General features: G+C 40.9%; 1 protein-coding gene and 1 long non-coding RNA gene across 3 annotated transcripts in view; one reads left to right on the forward strand and one right to left on the reverse strand.

The window, feature by feature from the left end:
• Window positions 1–19340, forward strand: part of MTNR1A (melatonin receptor 1A) — an 86437-nt gene that overhangs the window by 64179 nt on the left and 2918 nt on the right. The gene's annotated exons all lie outside the window — the stretch shown is intronic.
• The window catches only part of LOC309349743, a 65051-nt gene that overhangs the window by 2223 nt on the left and 43488 nt on the right, over window positions 1–19340 (reverse strand). Inside the window, exon 2 of the long non-coding RNA XR_014160157.1 lies at window positions 276–436. This is a non-coding gene — a long non-coding RNA (uncharacterized lncRNA). The remainder of the gene's footprint in view (window positions 1–275; window positions 437–19340) is intronic.

The raw sequence follows: 19340 nt of genomic DNA on the forward strand, positions 1-19340 counted from the left end.
AGAGTCCTTGGAGTCACCTGGTTCAGCCTCCTGCTCAGAGCAGGACTTACAGTGCCAGATACAACTACAGTAAATCTGGCAGATGATCATCTGACCACTGCTTAACTTCTGCAAAGGTGAGACCACCATCTTCAGAGACAGTCTGTTCCACTATTGAACAGCTGATACATTCAAAGGATTATCTTGCCAGAGAGAAGGAATAAAGATATCATACAAACCTTGTCCTATCAAAACTTGTTGCATAGCATGGTAATGCAATCCTGTGACTCTCCTACCTGATGTTGATTCTTCCTGTACTGAGTTTCTCCAAGGCTCACTAGCCATCATTGAGAGAATGTGTTGGTCCAGATGAACTGGGTACCAGTTGTCCACCTGAGCCCATCTTAATTATTTGTTTTGGTTCTTTTTCATTAGCACTTTTTGTTATAGCTTCTGCCTGTGGGGAATAAGACAGAGAAGAACATTTTGTCACTTCTGGGTTCTGTTTTATTTTCTCAGCAGAGAAAAGGTAGACCGGTCTATTACTCTCATTTCATTCCTTGTGTTAGTGGGACACTAACACCAGGTTTACATCATTAAAGAGAATACTTGTAACCATTCAGCTAATAGTTTTATAGCCTAGCCATCTTTCCTCCCCCCCTTCCTTCCCCTTTTCGGTCATGAACCCAAGCTATTAAAGGAGTAGGTTATTGCTTATTTGGAAGAAGGATCGTAGACGTAACCTTGAATGGCTTTGAAGCTCTGTGTTATATATCTATATATCTATATATCTATCTATATATCTATATATCTATATATCTATATATCTATATAATCTTTATACCTTGTCTTTTGCCAGTTGACTATAATTATTGCTAATAACAATAAAAAAATAAAAAGAATGCAGCTGACAAGTGAGGATGAATTAAAGTAGCCAACAACTTAACTGAAACAACCTTCAAGTTCAACCCAATAATTTTCTTTGAAAGCCATAATTAAAGAGACTTTAATACCACAATTGAGAAAATCCTCTCATGTACCTCTGCCCACCATACTTCAGATGACCATTGCAGAGTGGTGCGGAGAGTGATTTATGCCATGCTGAGCTTCTTGGGGGAAAGCATGAGATATCAATGCCACACTTCAGATCGTTACTATGGCAACTGGTAAGCCCTGATGTGGCTAAATCTAAGACAGCCTAAGATATTGTAAACTGCCCTGTGATCTTTGTATGAAGGGTGGTATAAAATTTAATACATAATTGTAATAATAATTGAACTCCAAAGAACACTTGGAAAAAGATAAGCAAAGCCAGTTAGACTGCATTTTTAAATAGACTTGCTTGGAACTGAAGCCCATTGAACTCAATGGGGCTTAAGAGTAAATCTGGATAGGTCTGGGTAAAAATGGATAATCTGATTTAAGTTATATTGTTGCTTTCAAATAGCAGTTTACCAAACTTTGGGCTGACTAGAAGAACATCTCTATCTCTTCCAAATTTTGGCACCTGTCCCTTGACTTCGTACCTGTGGAACATATCCAGCAACCTAATTTAGCTACATTATTGCTTGTAGCAATTAAAAACTGCAGTTAGCCAAATTATGATATATACTTTTTCATGCACCAGTCAGCATGGCAGCGCTAGCTTTGAAATGACTGTGTTTAAACTCCTTCCCTACTGTGCAGACTTTAATTTGTTCCTATGGCTAAGATGATTATGTTTTATTTGTATTGCTACAACTGGAAATGTGTTCCTGTAATTAGGTGGTTGATATATTCATCAGTTTCACTGGAAGTTAATTTATTCAAAGCAGTCTCATTTTTTATTGCCCAGAAAAATCTATGTACCATATATTCAAATCCACACCCAATGTAAAGACCTATTTCTTTGTGGGCAGCTTGTGCACTAGAAAAATGAGCCAAAAGTGACTTTTCAGAAGTCAGTCACAGCCAGAGCCCCCCACATCCCTGGACCACTTCCAATATTATTTTGGAGGGTTCCTCCAATCCCCTGGAGCATCTTTTCCTTCTTCTTTCAGTTGGTAGAGTAAAGGTAAAGGGACCCTTGACCATTAGGTCCAGTCACGGACAACTCTGGGGTTGCGGCGCTGATCTCACTTTACTGGCCGAGGGAGCCAGCGTATAGCTTCCGGGTCATGTGGCCAGCATGACTAAGCCACTTTTGGTGAACCAGAGCAGCACACGGAAACACCATTTACGTTCCCGCCAGAACCTATTTATCTACTTGCACTTTGACATACTTTCAAACTGGTAGGTTGGCAGGAGCTGGGACTGAGCAACAGGAGCTCACCCTGTCGCGGAGATTCGAACCACCGACCTTCTGATCGGCAAGTCCTAGGCTCTGTGGTTTAACCCTCAGTGCCACCCGTGTCCCTAGTTGGTAGAGTATGAGACTCTTAATCTCAGAGTCATGGGTTTGAGCCCCACGTTGGGTGAAAGATTCCTGCATTGCAGGCTGTTGGATCCTCCATACTGAGGAAGTTTAGTTTTCATTGGATACAAAAAATCCCACCTCTGCTTATGAATAGTGTATGTGTGACGTTATTAACCCCCCACCCATCTGCAGCCCTGTGCCCTTAACATTGTCTCCAGGGAATCAGGATACTGTCTAGTCTCTAGAGAAGCTTTATTTTATTTTATTTTATTTTTGCAGTGTGTGTGTGTGTGTGTGTGTGTGTGTGTGTGTGTGTGTTAAGGGCAGCAGGAGCAGAAAGTACTTCTGCTTCCACAACATAATGTTTTGGTCCAAGGCCAAGCCACTGAGAAAGCAAAGCAAAGAAATTTTTAGTGTATGAGTGGCTCTGACTGCTTCTCAGTGATTTCCCATAGTTTATTGACACCACCTTTGTATTTATCTGAGGATTTGAGTGGCTTCATTGTCAATGATACCACACGGAAGGTGAATTCAATAAAAGCATATAACAAGAGGTTAGCACAGCTGAAAAATGTTCAGGTCACTTGGTGAAACAGGCTATTGTTGCCATGCATAGAGTGAGTGTTATTAAACGGATGAACCTGTTGAGCTATGCTTTAGAACAAAGGTTATACTGAAATCTAAATCCAAAGCTATTTTCCATTTGGGAGGGGGTTGTTTAAAAAGTGTGTCAGTACTGCTTTAAATTTTGAGAGCATGCCAGCTATTAGTCTCACTTCAAATGCATGTCTTGGCAGGTACGTAAATATTGTGTGTAATTTATTGCATGAAGAAATAAGTGCCTGGAAGAACAGTCTGCCTTGGCTTTTAACTCCTGGCTCAAAGCTGTTTAGGATTTTAAAAAATATATTACAGATGTAAATTAAAACTTCATGAAGCAGTCAGAATCTGTTTTGGAGAAAGTTATTCATTGAATTAATGACTGCTGAAGTAACTGTATCTATTCCTAACAGTAGCAGTGGTTGGTTGTGGGAAGAACCTTTTCCAAAGCAATTCGGAGTTTCACACATTTCCCATGCAAATTCTACCTTCAGATGTGCAAATTAATTTCTCCAAATGTGACTTCAACATTTTAACTCACTGCTGCAGAATAGAATCTGATTGTTTTAAACTATTTGGTCATCAAAACAAACCAACCAGTACCAAACAGCATGGGATTTTTTTTTTTTTTTGACCCAGTGCACTGCAGATGGATTCAGCCCTCCAGTGTGCTTATGAAAGAGGAAACAAATTTGCTGGTGCTTTGTAGCTAAAAAATATTGCAGGTGGGATGGAGGGTCCAAAAATAAATCAGTGGCCCCACATAAATAATAAGATGTCCGACAGACAGAATGCCAACTGGTTAAGCTTTCAACATAATAGTATTTACATACTAGGCAAGCTTGATGTTCAATTTCTGCCTGCCACAAAGCTGTTAGTCACAAGACCCCTGCTTCCCCCAAAGCCAGTCCTAAACCATGCAAAGAACTTGCAGCTGTAAACCAGATATGTTACCGTAGGTCTTTCATCAACTGATTTTAGTTCTTGATGCAAAACCAGATTTGGTATTTCAGATGGTTTTCACAGCTTAACTGCATCCCTCCCCCCCCCCCCAAAAAAAAATGCACACGCACCACCACACCAAGAGGCTGGATAACAACAGTGGATTATATTGTGGGGTTTTCATACACTGCAGCATGATCAATGTCATGCATTATGGGTGCTGTAGTCCAACATCTGGAGGCTACCACATTGGCTACTTGTAGCATAGACAATTCTGAACCGGTTGGAGCAAAAGTCCAACTCAGTGTAAAGTTGCACCCTATGTTCCTTTTGGGCTGAGTAGACATGTATAGGATTGCATTTGTCCAGCATACCAAAAAGGAAAGGAAGTCAATGATTTTGAATTACAGTACTAATCAGCCCTAAGAACAAGTTATTCTAGGTTGTATCACCATCTCTGTACTCAGTTGTCCAAAAGCTCTTATATTCAGGTGATTACTTTCCTTCTCTGCTGCATTTGCAACTACTTCAGAGTGAGATCTTTGTAGAACTGGGTCATCCACAGGGGTTTAACACATGAAAGACCCCACTGCTAGTTAACTACTGTACTATAGCCACCACATGGGGATCTTTAGAGCACTTTTATCTGTGTTAGCTTGCAGACAGGAGGGAAAAGTATCTGTTTTCATCCACTGTCATGAATAGAATGGTTAGCTGCCTGGGAGACACATGGTGTCTTAAAGCTTACTGTGTGGTCCTTATGTGGAGGAACGTGCCTCTGGCCTTTCGCCTCAGGATTAAGCCCTGTTTTTCCACCCACCCCTTTACAACAATGTGGCTGCCAGTTGTCTGACTCTATCCTGCATAGATTCCAACTCCTAGGGGCCAAGGCAGTTCCAGCCTCCCCCAATGTATTTTTTGAGAGTTTTGGGCCCCCTCAGTTTTCAGAGGCTGTTGAGCTCTGCCCCTGGTTCCTCGCGGCATCATACGCATGACACCAAGACTTTGCACTATGTCGCATTGTGCTTCCTCAATCCTCTGGAGAAGCTGGCGCCTCTGCTATCCTGAGTGGTTGTTACCCTGTGTTGGAATTCACATCTTCTGCAAGTTGGATCTTTGTGGGAAATGAATTAATATAAATAGTTGGAAGCACACTAATGGTTTGTGGTATTATGAGACTGTACTTATAGCTGCTAGCTCAAGATTTGTATTATTTTCACCTAAAAGTATCAAACCAAATCTGAATTTTAAGCAAGAGTTTTAAGGAGCAAAGCACATGAAAATGAACTGATAAGTTCTCACTTTTGTTGGGATATCTAGAACAAATAACATTTATGGGTGGAAGTAGATGTTATAAGAAAAATGGCAATCTTGTCAAATTCTCCCATTCTTTCACTCTTTCTCCTGCATTATATTCTGCAACTTACCCTGCATCTTAATATTGTTGCAATGTGCTCTACTATAGCCCTGTTCAGTTTTATACCTGTGAGCATCAAATGCAAGAAAGTGTCATCAAGAATATATGAGATAGGCCTTTCTCCTATATGTGCAGACCAGCCATGCCCTTCAGACAATCTGTGATTGGCATCAGCCTGAAGGGGAATATAGAAATATATGTAGGGCTCCCTCAACAGAGACAATCATATTGATTGATCAGGATTTATGTTGACATGTAAGGAGACCTACATCTGTGCTCATGTAGGCCCCCTCAGATTGCTGCCAATCACACATTGACTGGGCCCGGGTGTGGCATGTCCAGTCTACATTTCAGAGTCTGGGAGGGTCACATGATCTGGATAGTCCTTTCACATATCTGGAAACTATGGGTGTCACTTACATATAGGACATCTATATACAGAGCACATGTACGACAGCATGTATGAGGAGTGCACTTGTATCTGTTTTGCCATGCATATGAGTGCTAGGAATCGGAGACATGCTACATACTGTCTGAAGCAGAAATGTGCATAAGTGTGACAGTGGACATGCACTTTGTCACAAATTTTTAAATGTGAGTAACATCCTTGAAGGTGATTGTAAAGTATGATACAATCTGTATTCTGCTTTCCCCCAGGGAATTCTCAGCTCTCATGGGCTGTTCCATCATTTTGTTTCGCATGGGATTGATGACCAACTGTCCTGTGCATTAGCTCCACAGACATCCCACTCCAGTTGTTGGTATTAATCTTTCCTCTGAGCATCTTGTGTCAGTTTTCATGATAGAAGCTGGACATGACGATTCTGGTAAACGTAATAGCCAGGGAAATGCCATGTAAAAGCAACAATAACTAGCTTCTGATTTCCATGATATGCTTTGCCTATACACATTTGTAAAAGTCCCCACCTCATATCCATTTGTGTTAATACTCTGCATCTTCTATCTTCATCAGAAGAACATAATGGCTTCTGTTGACCATTACTGTGTAGTGGCCGGCGGAGTTCTAGTCATCAGATGACTAGTCCACACAAGGAAGTTGACTTATTACACCTTTTCTCCTCCCATATTTTTCGCACAGGAAGATATATCCTATGCTAGTAGACTACTCCCTGACTTCCTCCAAGGCCCAACAAAGGAACCAGACAGGGGCAAGGGTGCCAACTTGCCCCACACATTGTTGGGGCACATCACGTGATGGATCATGTTACGTGTCATGTGACACATCCCGCCCCCACCTAGTGCAACATCATCAGGGAGGCAAAGTGGGGCTGCCGGGGTCCACGCTCTGCCTCCTCCTCCCCACGTGACATTGGCAGGGAGGAGGTAAAAATGGGGTGGGGGCTGAAGACCCCTCAGTCCCCACCACTTGGCACACCTGCGCAGGGGCTGTTCACAGACACCCATGCTGCCTGCCCCACTGGTTTCATCCCTGATATCCATGAGGATTCTATGTGCCTAGACAAACCTATGGAATGGGCATATCACTGGTTTCTATAATTATTTATTCATCTTATTGGTAGCTGTACCATTTATTGCAGCTCTGCAACTATGCCACTTTAAAATGATAACAGTTCCAGCTTCATTCCAAATTAACTAAAAGGGATATAGTTTTCTCTGTATTTTGAGTTTTAAAAGTTGGCGAGGAGAAAATAACCCAGAGCTACTGTCCATAAATACATTTCAAATAGTCCTCAAGAAGATGAATGATATACTGGAACAAAATGGTATCATTTTAATTCAGTTTGCTTCCAGACATTCTGTTTTAATGAGAGGATCAGAGTTCAGCCTGACTGCTTTGGTATTGAAAAGGAACAGATTAAAAAGGGAATCAGGAAAAAATACAAAATTGCAAGTTTTCTCATCCCCTGCCAGAGCTAAGAAAATCACAATTTGATTATGTGTGAGAAGAAAAAGGAAGAATAAATGTTTTAAAAGTGATATAAGCTTCACAACAGCCTGCATTTCTATTCCTCTTGGTACTATTTTGTGATTATAGATGCAACACACTGTACATTACTTTTACAGTAATAGCAGGACTATTAAAAACATGCATACAGGCAGTAACTGCAGTAGGAGTCTGCCTTTGTGTCCTTTAATTCTGTCTTACAACCCTGAAGGGCATCCTTCCTTTTAAAGAAGCTTCTTGCACCGCGCCCTGTTTTCTGTTGCAAGGGTACAGTGCCAAATCAAAGCTGCCTATTCCCATTGCCAATGGAGCAATTGCAATTATGCTGATAAGGAGCAAAAGCCCAAGTGCAAGAACTGTCAAACATAATTTAGTGTAACCAGTATGTGGCTGGAAGCAAACCAGGGACAGAAAAGCAAAGTGTCTGACATTATTTTTTCTGTGCAGAAGACATTGGAAGAAGCACTAGCAACAAATGTTGGAGGGATAATACTGGGAAGGCAATGGAGAGCACAGAAAGTCACAGCTGAGGCATCAGCTACTTCTTGCAAACTTTGAAAATCTGTTTTACTCCATCAACTTTTTTGTTGCACCCATATCATCCCACTTGCCTAATCTCTGACAACATTTCCCAAAGAAATGACATTGCCTCTTTGAGCTTTCACAATGCGTGACAGCTGCAGGGCTTAAACCCTTGGTACGTGTGTGCACTTAATATTCCAAGTATTGTGCTGAGCTTAAAGAGATGAGATTCTTGCTCCTGGTTCACCTTTCCTTCATGATGGGATAACTAGTCAGTGCATCATCTTTACCCGTATTGGCAGAATGTGTAGTTCTGTAAAGAATCACAGTAACCTATGAATGACCCATAGTGCCTCAAACATTCCCAACTGGTTGTTGTTGTTGTGACATGGATTGATATCCCAGAATAGCAATCTAAATCATATAGATCTTATCACATGCATAAATAAATCTTTAAAATTACACATGCAAACTTAAACACATATAACTCATATATGTGTTTCATTAGTAATGAAGTCTGAGTTGGTTTTCTAGTATCAGAGAAACACAAAACAACTTAAATAAAATTTATTGCATGCTTAAACACCTTAAACAAAACATATTCTAGTAACATACTCAATACAACTCCACCTTAAGTACAAATAAGAGCAGCAATATTAATAAGAAGGGAAGGCTGAATAATCAAGGTCCATCCACCACAGGAAACAAAAGGAGAGAGTTGGCAGATCTTTCTCTAAAGCATAATATTCCAGCAAGTGTCAAGTATGCATAGTATTTGGCAGTTTTCAGAAAGCAGGAGTTCCATGTCCCATTTCCCACCACAGGGAAAACTGTCTGCTGGTGAGGTACAGTCAATAAAGTCACTTGAGTGTTGTTGTTCTATCTACCATTTGGATTAGATGTCAAAAGTGGGAAGAAAAACAAAAAAAATCCTCTGAAGAAGAACCTTTGAGATAAACATGCTCAGGACTTATAACAGCACAGCCTCACTTTCTCATATATATGCACCACACTGTAATGTTGTTGAGGCCATCAGTGCTATTTATTGTATATTGATATTTTGGATTAGTATATATGTATAGTTTCTTAAATTATTACTTATTACATCACATCATATTTTATAAACATTTTTGCCTTCTTTGTTCATGTGGTTTCGTTTGTGGTTAATTAAGATGTGTGTTTTTTTTATTTTCTGGAAAAACAGAGTGCAAAATGTTTCTTGGTGTAATACTACTCTCTACACCCACACACATACTTGCAATTTGGAAGATGACTGCAATTAGCCAGTTTGTTCTAACAAGCAATGCAAAAGGAAGTGGATTGTATGAGAGCCTCTGTCCCATTCAGTTAAAAGAATATTTTTGTCACTTCAGTGTGCCTTAACAGCTGCTTATGCCTTAATGTTATATTGGAGCGAATCTCTGCAATCTATTGTTTAGCCTGTTTTAAAAAGGAAACCTGGCATATTCTTTTGAGAAGTTGAGATAGTGATTCATGCAATGGTTTTATGTCCAGAGTGGAAAAAGCCAACAAATCACTATGGTATTCCCTCCTCAATATACACCTGGGCAGGAGGTAGCCTGTACCATGTGAAGTTTGTTATTTCTCTCACACACCACCATTAATTCTGATTCTTAAGATCCAGTGTGGTGTAGTGGTTAAGAGCGATAGACTCGTAATCTGGTGAACCGGGTTTGCGTCCCCGCTCCTCCACATGCAGCTGCTGAATGACTTTGGGCTAGTCACACTTCTTTGAAGTCTCTCAGCCCCACTCACCTCACAGAGTGTTTGTTGTAGGGGAGGAAAGGAAAGGAGATTGTTAGCCACTTTGAAATGCCCTAGGGTAGTGATAAAGTGGGATATCAAATCCAAACTCCTCCTCCTCTTTCTCCTCCTCCTCCTCCTCCTCTTCTTCTTCCGGATGCTCATTTGCATTCTGTTCCCACCCAAAATGTGAATGGTTTTATTTCTCATATTACAGCTCAAATATCTCTGATGCACAGTGTACGATGATCTTCTCAGTGCTAACCTTAGCCAGGTCCATAGAGCAAACTCCCTAAAAGGACTCACTTATATAGAAACATTGGGTGATGCCTAATATCAAAGCAGCCCGTTGGTTCATCTAGCTCAGCTTTGTTGACAGTGACTTGCGGCAGCGTGCTGAGATTTCAGACCAGAGTCTTTTCCCAGACCTACGTGGAGATGTCAGGGACTGAACCTGACATCTACCACCGAGCAACATCCCTTCCTTCTTCACCCATATGAGCCTCCTTGTAAAGATCTTCAGCTTTAATGTTTCGCTTCCATCAGAGATGTGGACAGTGACACAGGACAGCACTTTCTTGGCAGTAGCATCTAGGTTGTGGAACCTCCTTTCTTTGTGAACTCCATGCTATGGGCCTTCTAATGCTCTTAAAGACCTTTGGTTTTGAATGATTTGTTGCTGCTCTGCCTTATTGTTGTATTTGTTGTTGGAGGCTATTTTCCTGATTCTTTGCTATATTTTACACCTATTTTGCTTTCTTCAGATTTTAGACTTCATCTGTTTTTATCTTGCGTTTCACTTTGAAGGTCTCCGGGTGGAGAATCAGCCTAAAATGTATATAAGCAAACAAATACCTGCAACATGAGTATTCACCAGTGTTTTTTTCCTTAAGTGTTTTCAGGCTAAGCTAGGCTTGTCACTTAAGTATGACAAGAAAAAGAAAAAGAAAAAGGAGGATGATACGGAAGCTGAGGGCTAGCTCAGTCGGTAAAGCAAGAGATTTTTAATCTCAGGGTTGGGCGTTTGAGCCACATGTTGGGTGAAAGATTAGGTGATCCTCGTGGTCCCTTCCAACTCTACAATTCTATGAGTCTATGAAAGTGTGTATCTAAATCAAATTGGCATAATTCTATGTTGTAAGCCGTAGAAGCCCGGTTGGACGTTCAGCTTCCAAAATAACGTTCGAAAACAGGAACAGTCACTTCCAGGTTTCGATCGTTCAGGAACCAAAATGTTCAATAACTAGAGTGTTTGAAAACCAAGGTACGACTGTACCTTGTTCACCCTTCTTAAGGTTTTCATCTTCAAACTGACCTTGATAGCTCCTCAAAAGGAGGACTGAAGACTGACAACCCTTCTCATAGTGAACTATCCTCTGTAAAGTAGGACACTTGGGCATCCCAGATGAAGCTTTGAGATCCATGTGATTTGTCCCTTCCAGAGACCAATACTTGCAATTATCCAACTCTACACATCCAAGTGCTGTTTCTATCCTCTGCTTAACCTGTTTAGGTTCTCTATAGCCTAATCTTTTGTGAAGAAAAAGCTGGTAATTTTGAGCCCTTATTCTGAATCAGCTAGCTGAATTGAGTTGATTTAATATTTGAATCCAACTTTTCCAACAACAAATATTGAGCTCAATAGCATTAAAAAACCCAAACAAAACATTGCAATCACTATAATCCAAACCTGTTGCAGTTCTTGGCAACACAGCCTGCAAAAGCAGCAACTTTATATCTTTTAGGTTTTATTTGTTATGTCACAGTCATAGAACCAGTCCAGTTCCTGCTCCTAAGACCTATTGAATGGACTGGCCTTCATGCATTGTTCCTGGAAATGCTGCCAACTACTATGTGGAACCTGTTTTAGATTTGCATATCCTTAGGGATTGCTCTTTGAAATAAGTATTAAATCTTCACTGGTAACAAACATATTTACCAACAATGCAAACAAAGGAGAGCCAGCATAAAAAGAGCATTGAAAGTTCCCGCCTCAGACAAATTGCTTTTGTCTTCCAAATGGAAATAGATGACTAGAATAAGCTACTGCAACATTCTCCATGTTCTTTAAAAGCAACAAACTATCAAATAGCAAAGACATGGTGAATTATCATTAAAATAATTTTAAAAAGCAGAGAACCACTGCATATTATGGCAACTGTGTCGAATCTACATTAAAGTGCTCCACAACTATATATCACGTGATGATGAGACTCCATTGTGGTGGCTCAATGTGCAGTTGAGGCAATTTTCTCTATGCCACCACACAATTTTTAAGACTCTATGTGGTACATGGCGTGTATAGCCTTAAAAATTTGGTGGTGGCACACTAAGCGTCCGTATGATGGCCTAACATGTGCACTGTTAAGAAGCTGGTGTTTTACACAAAGAGATATATGGGGAAAAAACATTGTCCACTTACATCAGGGCTGGGAAATGCATGGCCCTTCTTGTTGAATTCCAACTTTCATCCGCCCAAGTCAACATGGCCAAGGACCAGAGATGATGGGAGTTGTTCCCCAGCAACATATAAAGTGCCACAGATTCCACAACCCTGATTTACATGGAGGAGACTGTCTTCCTAACCTAGAAGGCCACTCAAGCTGCTGCTGGAGAAATGTCTGATATAATTCTGGATGGTTTCCTTTTCCTGAATCTTTATCGAGGAAGAATCTCATTGCCCCTCTGCTGTTATAAAGATGTTTAAAGATAAAATATTCTTGCAGCCCTGAGGCAATTACTGTGGAGGAGTCAAAGAGTGTTTGTTGAACTAAAGAAAAATAAAAGTACCTAGGAGACTAGCTGTCCATAAATCTTCTCCCCATTACCATCATATCAGATAGATGCCGACAAGAAATGCATTTATCAAATAATATTTGATGCCACATTGTTGTTATTATGTGCCCTTGGGTTATCTTCAGCACATTTAAAGTGGCTAAATGTCAGAATAATGCACTCACTGAGGTGAAACTCGCAGGGAGCATTATCTTATTCAGTTGTTTTCCATTTGATATCTTATGACCTGTGTTGTTTGGAGAGAAAATTGAGAGCACTAGGACCCCAAAAGAGAAAACCCTCAGCAACGGATTCTGTGCTGAAGGAAATTGGAGGGTGTATATGTATGTTTGTGGAGTCCAATGGCCTTGATGGATGCCACAAAAAGGGCCTGGAGAAAAAACAATCACATCCTGTGTCCTTGAAATTAGCTGTAAATGCAGTGGTATATTTTAAAATGCTCCTGCTTGTCATGACAACCTCCATAACCATGTGTCAGAGAGCAGGCCAGCAGTGAATCACACCATTCAAATTTGGAGTTAGCTCTTTCATTAGCACACTTAATGAGCACAGAGGCTCATCCATGGTAGGCCTTTCCCCATGAATGAGTTGCTGATGCTGAAAGTCCTCACCTCCCCACAGTCATCTAAGTCCCCTCCTCTCCAGGGCTTTTCCCAAGCAATTGGAGACTACACCTGGTGAAGCCTGTCACTGCTCCACCCATTTCAGCCCTCTTCTGGTTCTGGGAGATGGGGGGAAGGGGAGCATGTCACAACAGGAGGAGGAGACACCCATGACTCTTTACTTTCTCATCTCTGTCTCTTGGCCCCCTCCTCCCACTCTCCTGCTTCAGCTTCTGCCTCTAATTCTGGAGCTTTTTTCTGCCTCAGACTCTCCCAGAAAAAAACTCACAGCTCTGGCCTAGCTACTTTCCCCACCTCAGCAGCTGCCACTTGAGGCAACTGCCTCACTCTGCCTCATGATAGGGCTGGACCTGGATCCTAGTGCTCAGTCTTATAGACCTGTTGCCTCAGCAGAGACAATTGGATCATTAGCCTACATTTTAAAAAATCCAGTTCCATAATTGAACATTGATTCCAACACATATAAATCATAGTTAAAACTTCACAGTGAAACTCTAGGCATGTCTACTCAGAAGTTCCCTTGAGTTTAGCAGGGCTTCCTCCTAGGTATGTGTGATTATAGCCTCAGGAAAATTAAAAATGAGATTGTAAGTGACATGTTGTGGATATAATGTCTCTGAGATGTATTTTACTTGCTTCCTTGTTTATGAACCTCTCTGACATTTTGCTATCCCATTTTAAAATGTTCTTCTGTCAGTGAGCTGTTCTTGCTTGATTGTAGGCACATGACCCCGTAGAACACCAGCCAGTTCACTGATTCATATCCATTATCAGGTGTCTTGTATGTGCAAATGAGCTATTAAACAAAGCAAGCCATAATGGGGAGTTGGTTCAATAGAGCTAAGCTGACAGCAATACTGTAAATCTCACAGAAACACACCAGACATTAAGGGATGGATACAAGAACTCCTATAATTGGCAGCTCACTAACAGGCCCTATTTAACACACTGCAAAGGGAAAATAAATTTCAGAAAATCTAGAAAAGAACTGTTTGAGGAATCATGCCCACTGCTCAATTCATCACCCTGAATGTGGTATCATTATTTTCTCGGTGACTGTTTCTTTGTTGTATTTCAGCTATTTTCATACTCTGTATGTGCATTGCTATTTTTTATTCTATTTTTGTTTATTTAATTATTTATTATTAAAGGGAGGCAGCATCTTTGGTTGGCGGAGGCAAGAAGGGAAACTTTTGAAAGTTAAAATAACATGTGATGAATGAAAAAAAATGATGAATGAAAAAAACAACAGAAGCAAACAGCATAGACACTACTTGTGTTATCACCTCTCATATCAAACCTTTTAACTGAGTCAGTTCACATGTTTAGCTTGTGAGGAATCTACTGGTGCACATGCGAAGCACCCACATCTCAACTAGCACAGCAACAGCATGGAAGTTCACACAACCTCTTCCATGCATAGAAGGGACCTGTGGAGAGGGCCATGTGGCTGTGTGGACATGTGTTTAGCCCAGTCCTCGGCTGTGTTCTGATGCTATGCTTTCATAAGTTCTGCACATTTTATATACATGAGGAGTTATATGTGCATATAGAGTTCCTCCACTTGACCCTGGCCCAGTCAGGGTCTGTTGTCATACAGAGCAGCTGTATGCTCATACATTGGTATGCACAATTCTTCTCAGTGTGTATCTAACTCATGCACATCGAGGGAGCATTGCTGCAGTTGTGACAGTGGCAGAGAGGGAGGCCTGTGACTGTCTCTTTCTCTGTGTAGAGAGAGGTTGTGAAGCACTTTAGAATATCTATTGTGCAGTTGTTGTTTTTAATAGAGAAGCAGCTCCTACATTTATAACTAATTTCAAACAGCTTGGAAGATATGAATGCAGCCTTTAGGAAGCAAGTTGTACCTGGCCACACTGCCCTTGGGCTTAGATGGTGTGATGAGTTATGTTCAAATGATGTGCATTTCAAACAAAACATAACAAAATGCATTGCCAGTCGATAGTAGCAGGTGGAACTTTGGAACTATTGTCCCACATGTCACAATTACTTACAGATTTCAATTACATAAAAAGTTCAGACCTAGATTGTCTTCAATTTATACACAGAGTTAATTATCCCATATTTTTTCCTGTTGGTGCGTTCTTTCTATTTTTAGCTCCTTAAGTGGAGAATTTCCTTGTTGTTTTTCTGCTTTGTTAGATCTTCTTAAATAATAAAGCAGGTCTGGAGACTCTACATGTGTATCTAAAAAAAGGATGGTGAACTTAAAGCGAAGGTTCAGAGGGAGAACAACTGTGTTCTTACTGAATATTTAAAATGAAACTATCTTTAGCTGTCTATATATAGCCCTTCAGTTTATGTTCAAAGGCATTCTCCCCCTTGCATTTTTCTACTTGTATTTATTTTGAGAGACAAACTGGCTGATCCTGCTTTGCTTATTGAAGCAGGAGCAATGAAATTCACGGTTTGCTGCACACAGCCTTAACTAAAGGTGCACAGTGTATTTTGTGGCCACCACCAGCTCAGAGTTGGGTTGACTTCTATAGTCATTGACTCCATTGCTGTACTGCACTTACCATCAATAGGTTTCTCCTAAAGTTTAGCCAGAATTCATCCCCATGTAACTTTAACCCTTTAGATTTAATCTTGCTTTTCATGGTTGCAGAGAATAAATCTTTGCCCTCTTGGATGTGACAGCCCTTGCACATGTCCCTTCAGTTATCTCGTATCCAGGCTATGCATATCCAGTTCCATCAACGTTTTCTGGTAAGACAAATTTTCCATACCACTGACCACCGTATATAGAAAGCATTTTCAGAGCACTACGGACAGCAGTTTCTAGTACAAGAAACTAGAGAGGTGTACAGATCATGCTAGCAACTATTGTTGTTATTAATAACAATCACAAGAACAATTAATATAGGCATTTGCACAGGCGTGGTTGACTACTATCATGCATAATGATAGTAGTACTCTACTTCACAAAATCCACATGAAAATGTGTTAGGATAGAATTAGTCAAATTCTGATGCAGAACTGTGATTGACTGGGAATGGGTCTGTCTATTCCTGGTAGGGGGCTGGAAAGAGGGGTGCTTGGCAAGCAAATCTCTCCTTGCTGAGCAATAGTAAAGGTAAAGGGACTCCTGACCATTAGGTCCAGTCGTGACCGACTGTGGGGTTGCAGCACTCATCTCACTTTATTGGCCGAGGGAGCTGGTGTACAGCTTTCGGGTCATGTGGCCAGCATGACTAAGCCGCTTCTGGCAAACCAGAGCAGTGCATGGAAACGCCATTTACCTTCCCGCTGGAGCGGTACCTATTTATCTACTTGCACTTTGATGTGCTTTCGAACTGCTATGTTGGCAGGAGCAGGGACCGAGCAACGGGAGCTCACCCCGTCACAGGGATTCGAACCGCCTACCTTCTGATCGGCAAGTCCTAGGCTCTGTGGTTTAACCCACAGCTCCACCTGCAATGCAGGCTATTTTTCTCCAAGTTACAGAAGCAGTGAGTCTAGGATAGCCTAGTAACATCACTGAGGCAAAACCAATGCCATGATTTAGCTGATGGAAACCATTTTTTCATGGCTAGGAATGGTGGTAGTGGTTTTTGTCTGGGTAGTTCCAATGCTTACACAAGGGGATTGTTCCAGTGCTTACCTGATTTCTCAAGTCTTTCCTCTCCACTGTATAGAGAATTGCCTTGTTATATTGTGTGTGGATTATGGCTTTGTTTGAGTTGTGTTTAATAGGAATGATGATACAGTTAGCAGAATCACTTAATTAAAGCAAATGGACCCCAGAGAGGAATTCTGGCAACATTTCACAGAGCAAACTAAACAAAACAGTGTTTGACTTGAAGAGAAAGAAACAGAGGGGTTTAGTCTTTTAGGGGCAGGCCTTGTTGAGAACTGGGTTAGAATCAACTAAATATTCAGAGTAAAGCTCCCAGACACATACACAAGCACTCACAGCTACCTCACTAAGAATCATGCTACCTCCCTGGTTGCTAAGAAACACCTCCACCCCACCTCCTTTTGACCAGTTTGCTCACTGACAACCAGATTAACCCTTAAGCTGCAAACTGAATGATCCCTGAAGTTCCACTTCCAACAGATACATCAGTTACAAGATTTTTTGATATTTATGCAGTATCATCAAATGTACAGAATGCATTATTCAGTTATGCAAACAAGCACTGGCCTTACCCCTTGAGGGGTAACAAACTAAAACTGTCACTGAGGAAGAGAGCGAGGGAGGAATGCTGAAGATAATAATGTGAATGTGAGGAAACGCACCTTGTGCGCCTTGACTTAGAACAATATGTTCACCTTGAATTAGAATAATATCAGATTTGTCCAATGGGAAATGGAAATATACTGCTCTTGAGTACTGGAACAATTGTACACTGAAACAGCAACCTTTTGAGAGTTCTTTAGGCTTTCCTATAAAGAAGTATTCACAAAGTAGGAGAAGTTTCTATGGAATAAAGGAAGGCTCTCAGCTTTTTCCAGTTCCCAAGCTGGGCATGGAGAACCTCTGTGCATACATTTAGTAGTGCACAAGATTTATTCACAAGCACTGTTGAATGCATGTAGGCGAGAACAGAATTGCAAGTGCATACTCTTCCAGGGATTCCAAAGCATGGCATGTTTTGTAAACTTGTCTATTGCAGAATATCTACTATCTATCTTTATCTTTTGCTGTGAGTGGGGAAACACCTGAAGGAGTGTTTTTGTTGGACAAATGGCAGAAAAATAAAGCTATAATGTACTCTTCTTACTCAGCCTAACTGTGATCTTAAAGTATGGTGTGTATTATCTACCACATATTTTAGAAAGTTGTCTGTTTGCCTTGCATTTGGGTACCTTAAGATATCATAACCACATTTTTCATGGTGGATCTTGAGAACAAGGAGCAAGTTGTCCTCTATGGTTGGATGTAAGAAGGCAGACTGAACCTTTCACAACTTCACTGATTTAAGCTGCTTATTTCAAAACTGCACTGATTTCTTTGGTTTTTAGAATTCCTGAGCAATATAGGTATGAGGATGGTGTGTGTGTGTGTGTGTGTGTGTGTGTGTGTGTGTGTGAACATCACATGTTTTAAGCCGTACTGAGAACAAACACAATGTTGACTTCTTAGCATTGGATGCCTCCATATTGGTGACAAAAATGAAAATCAACACAGCTGTGAAATTCTCAACACACTTCCAAAATGATTAGCTGAGATAAACTGAGAAAGACAAGAAACTATTCATCTTAAATATCATAACAGATTAAAGTTTACACAGCACACAGTACTTCAAATATCTGCCAGACTGCAATTACATTGTGCTGTTCGTCAGTGATTATTGAAGGTATTGAAATGAGTGGTAATATATTGCCAGCAGTTCCTGGCATCTGAAGCCTTCTCAAGGCAGCAGAGAATTCAAAATGCATTTTAGCCCATAGTTTCTTCCAAACCTAACATTCTGGACCTTATTCAACTTAAGATGCAATATATTTTTCCCTAGGAAGAATGGTGGTCAACGCTTTGCAAAATTACAAGAGTCTTTGTAGGAAAACGATCAGACGTGTGGCTTTGATTTAACTCATGTTTATAAAGTTTTCCCATAACTAGACTTGCATAATCAACTTCCTTTCCAACCCTAATATTTACTCCCAACAGCACACTAAATAAATCCTCAGCAAAGTCTCTAAAACCCAACACCTGCATGATTGTGCAACATCTAATCCCTTTTTACTCAAGGGGACCCAAGGGGATCATGCTTTGCTCAAGACTGGTCTTTTATCAAATGGCACTCCCTGTAATCTGTTCACAATCCCAGTGTAACGTTTCAAAAAGAAAGAAGGGAATATCTTCAACGTGTACCAGTATATAAGGGTGGGCTGGGTTGGGGTGTGTGCAATGGGGTGTGTGGGGAGGACTCTTAGGATTCTAGGGATCTTGAATGTTGGGGTATCTCATGAGCAGCCCTTCTGGCCTCATTTTTAGCTTGATGGTCAGGCTTTAGCAGCTAGTCAAGTCTTGTTAGAAGGCTTTTGTCTGGAGCAGTCTGCCCTCAAGGCTATCTGGGTCCCCTCCTACATGACTGGCAAGTTCCACTTGTACCTTCTGCCAAGCAGTCACTCTGCTGCCCACTAACGTGACTGCTGTACAACTCTCCCAGCTGAGCAACAAAAATAGAGCCTTGTGAAAATTGCTAAATAATGTAACATGTAAGACCTATTTTTAGATCGGGAGATATGTTGGAAGACACGTGCTTGAATGCTTGAGTTTGAAGCCATTCACATTCTCTTGCAAGGCCACCTGCAGCACCAGATTTAATTTGTTAATCAGGAGTCAATCCCAAAGGCCCCTGTCAGATAATTAAAATTTAATATGCACATGGAATTTTTGATACAAGT

The sequence above is a fragment of the Podarcis erhardii genome (genome assembly GCF_964252035.2).
Source record: "Podarcis erhardii genome assembly, chromosome: 9".
Classification (NCBI taxonomy): domain Eukaryota; kingdom Metazoa; phylum Chordata; class Lepidosauria; order Squamata; family Lacertidae; genus Podarcis; species Podarcis erhardii.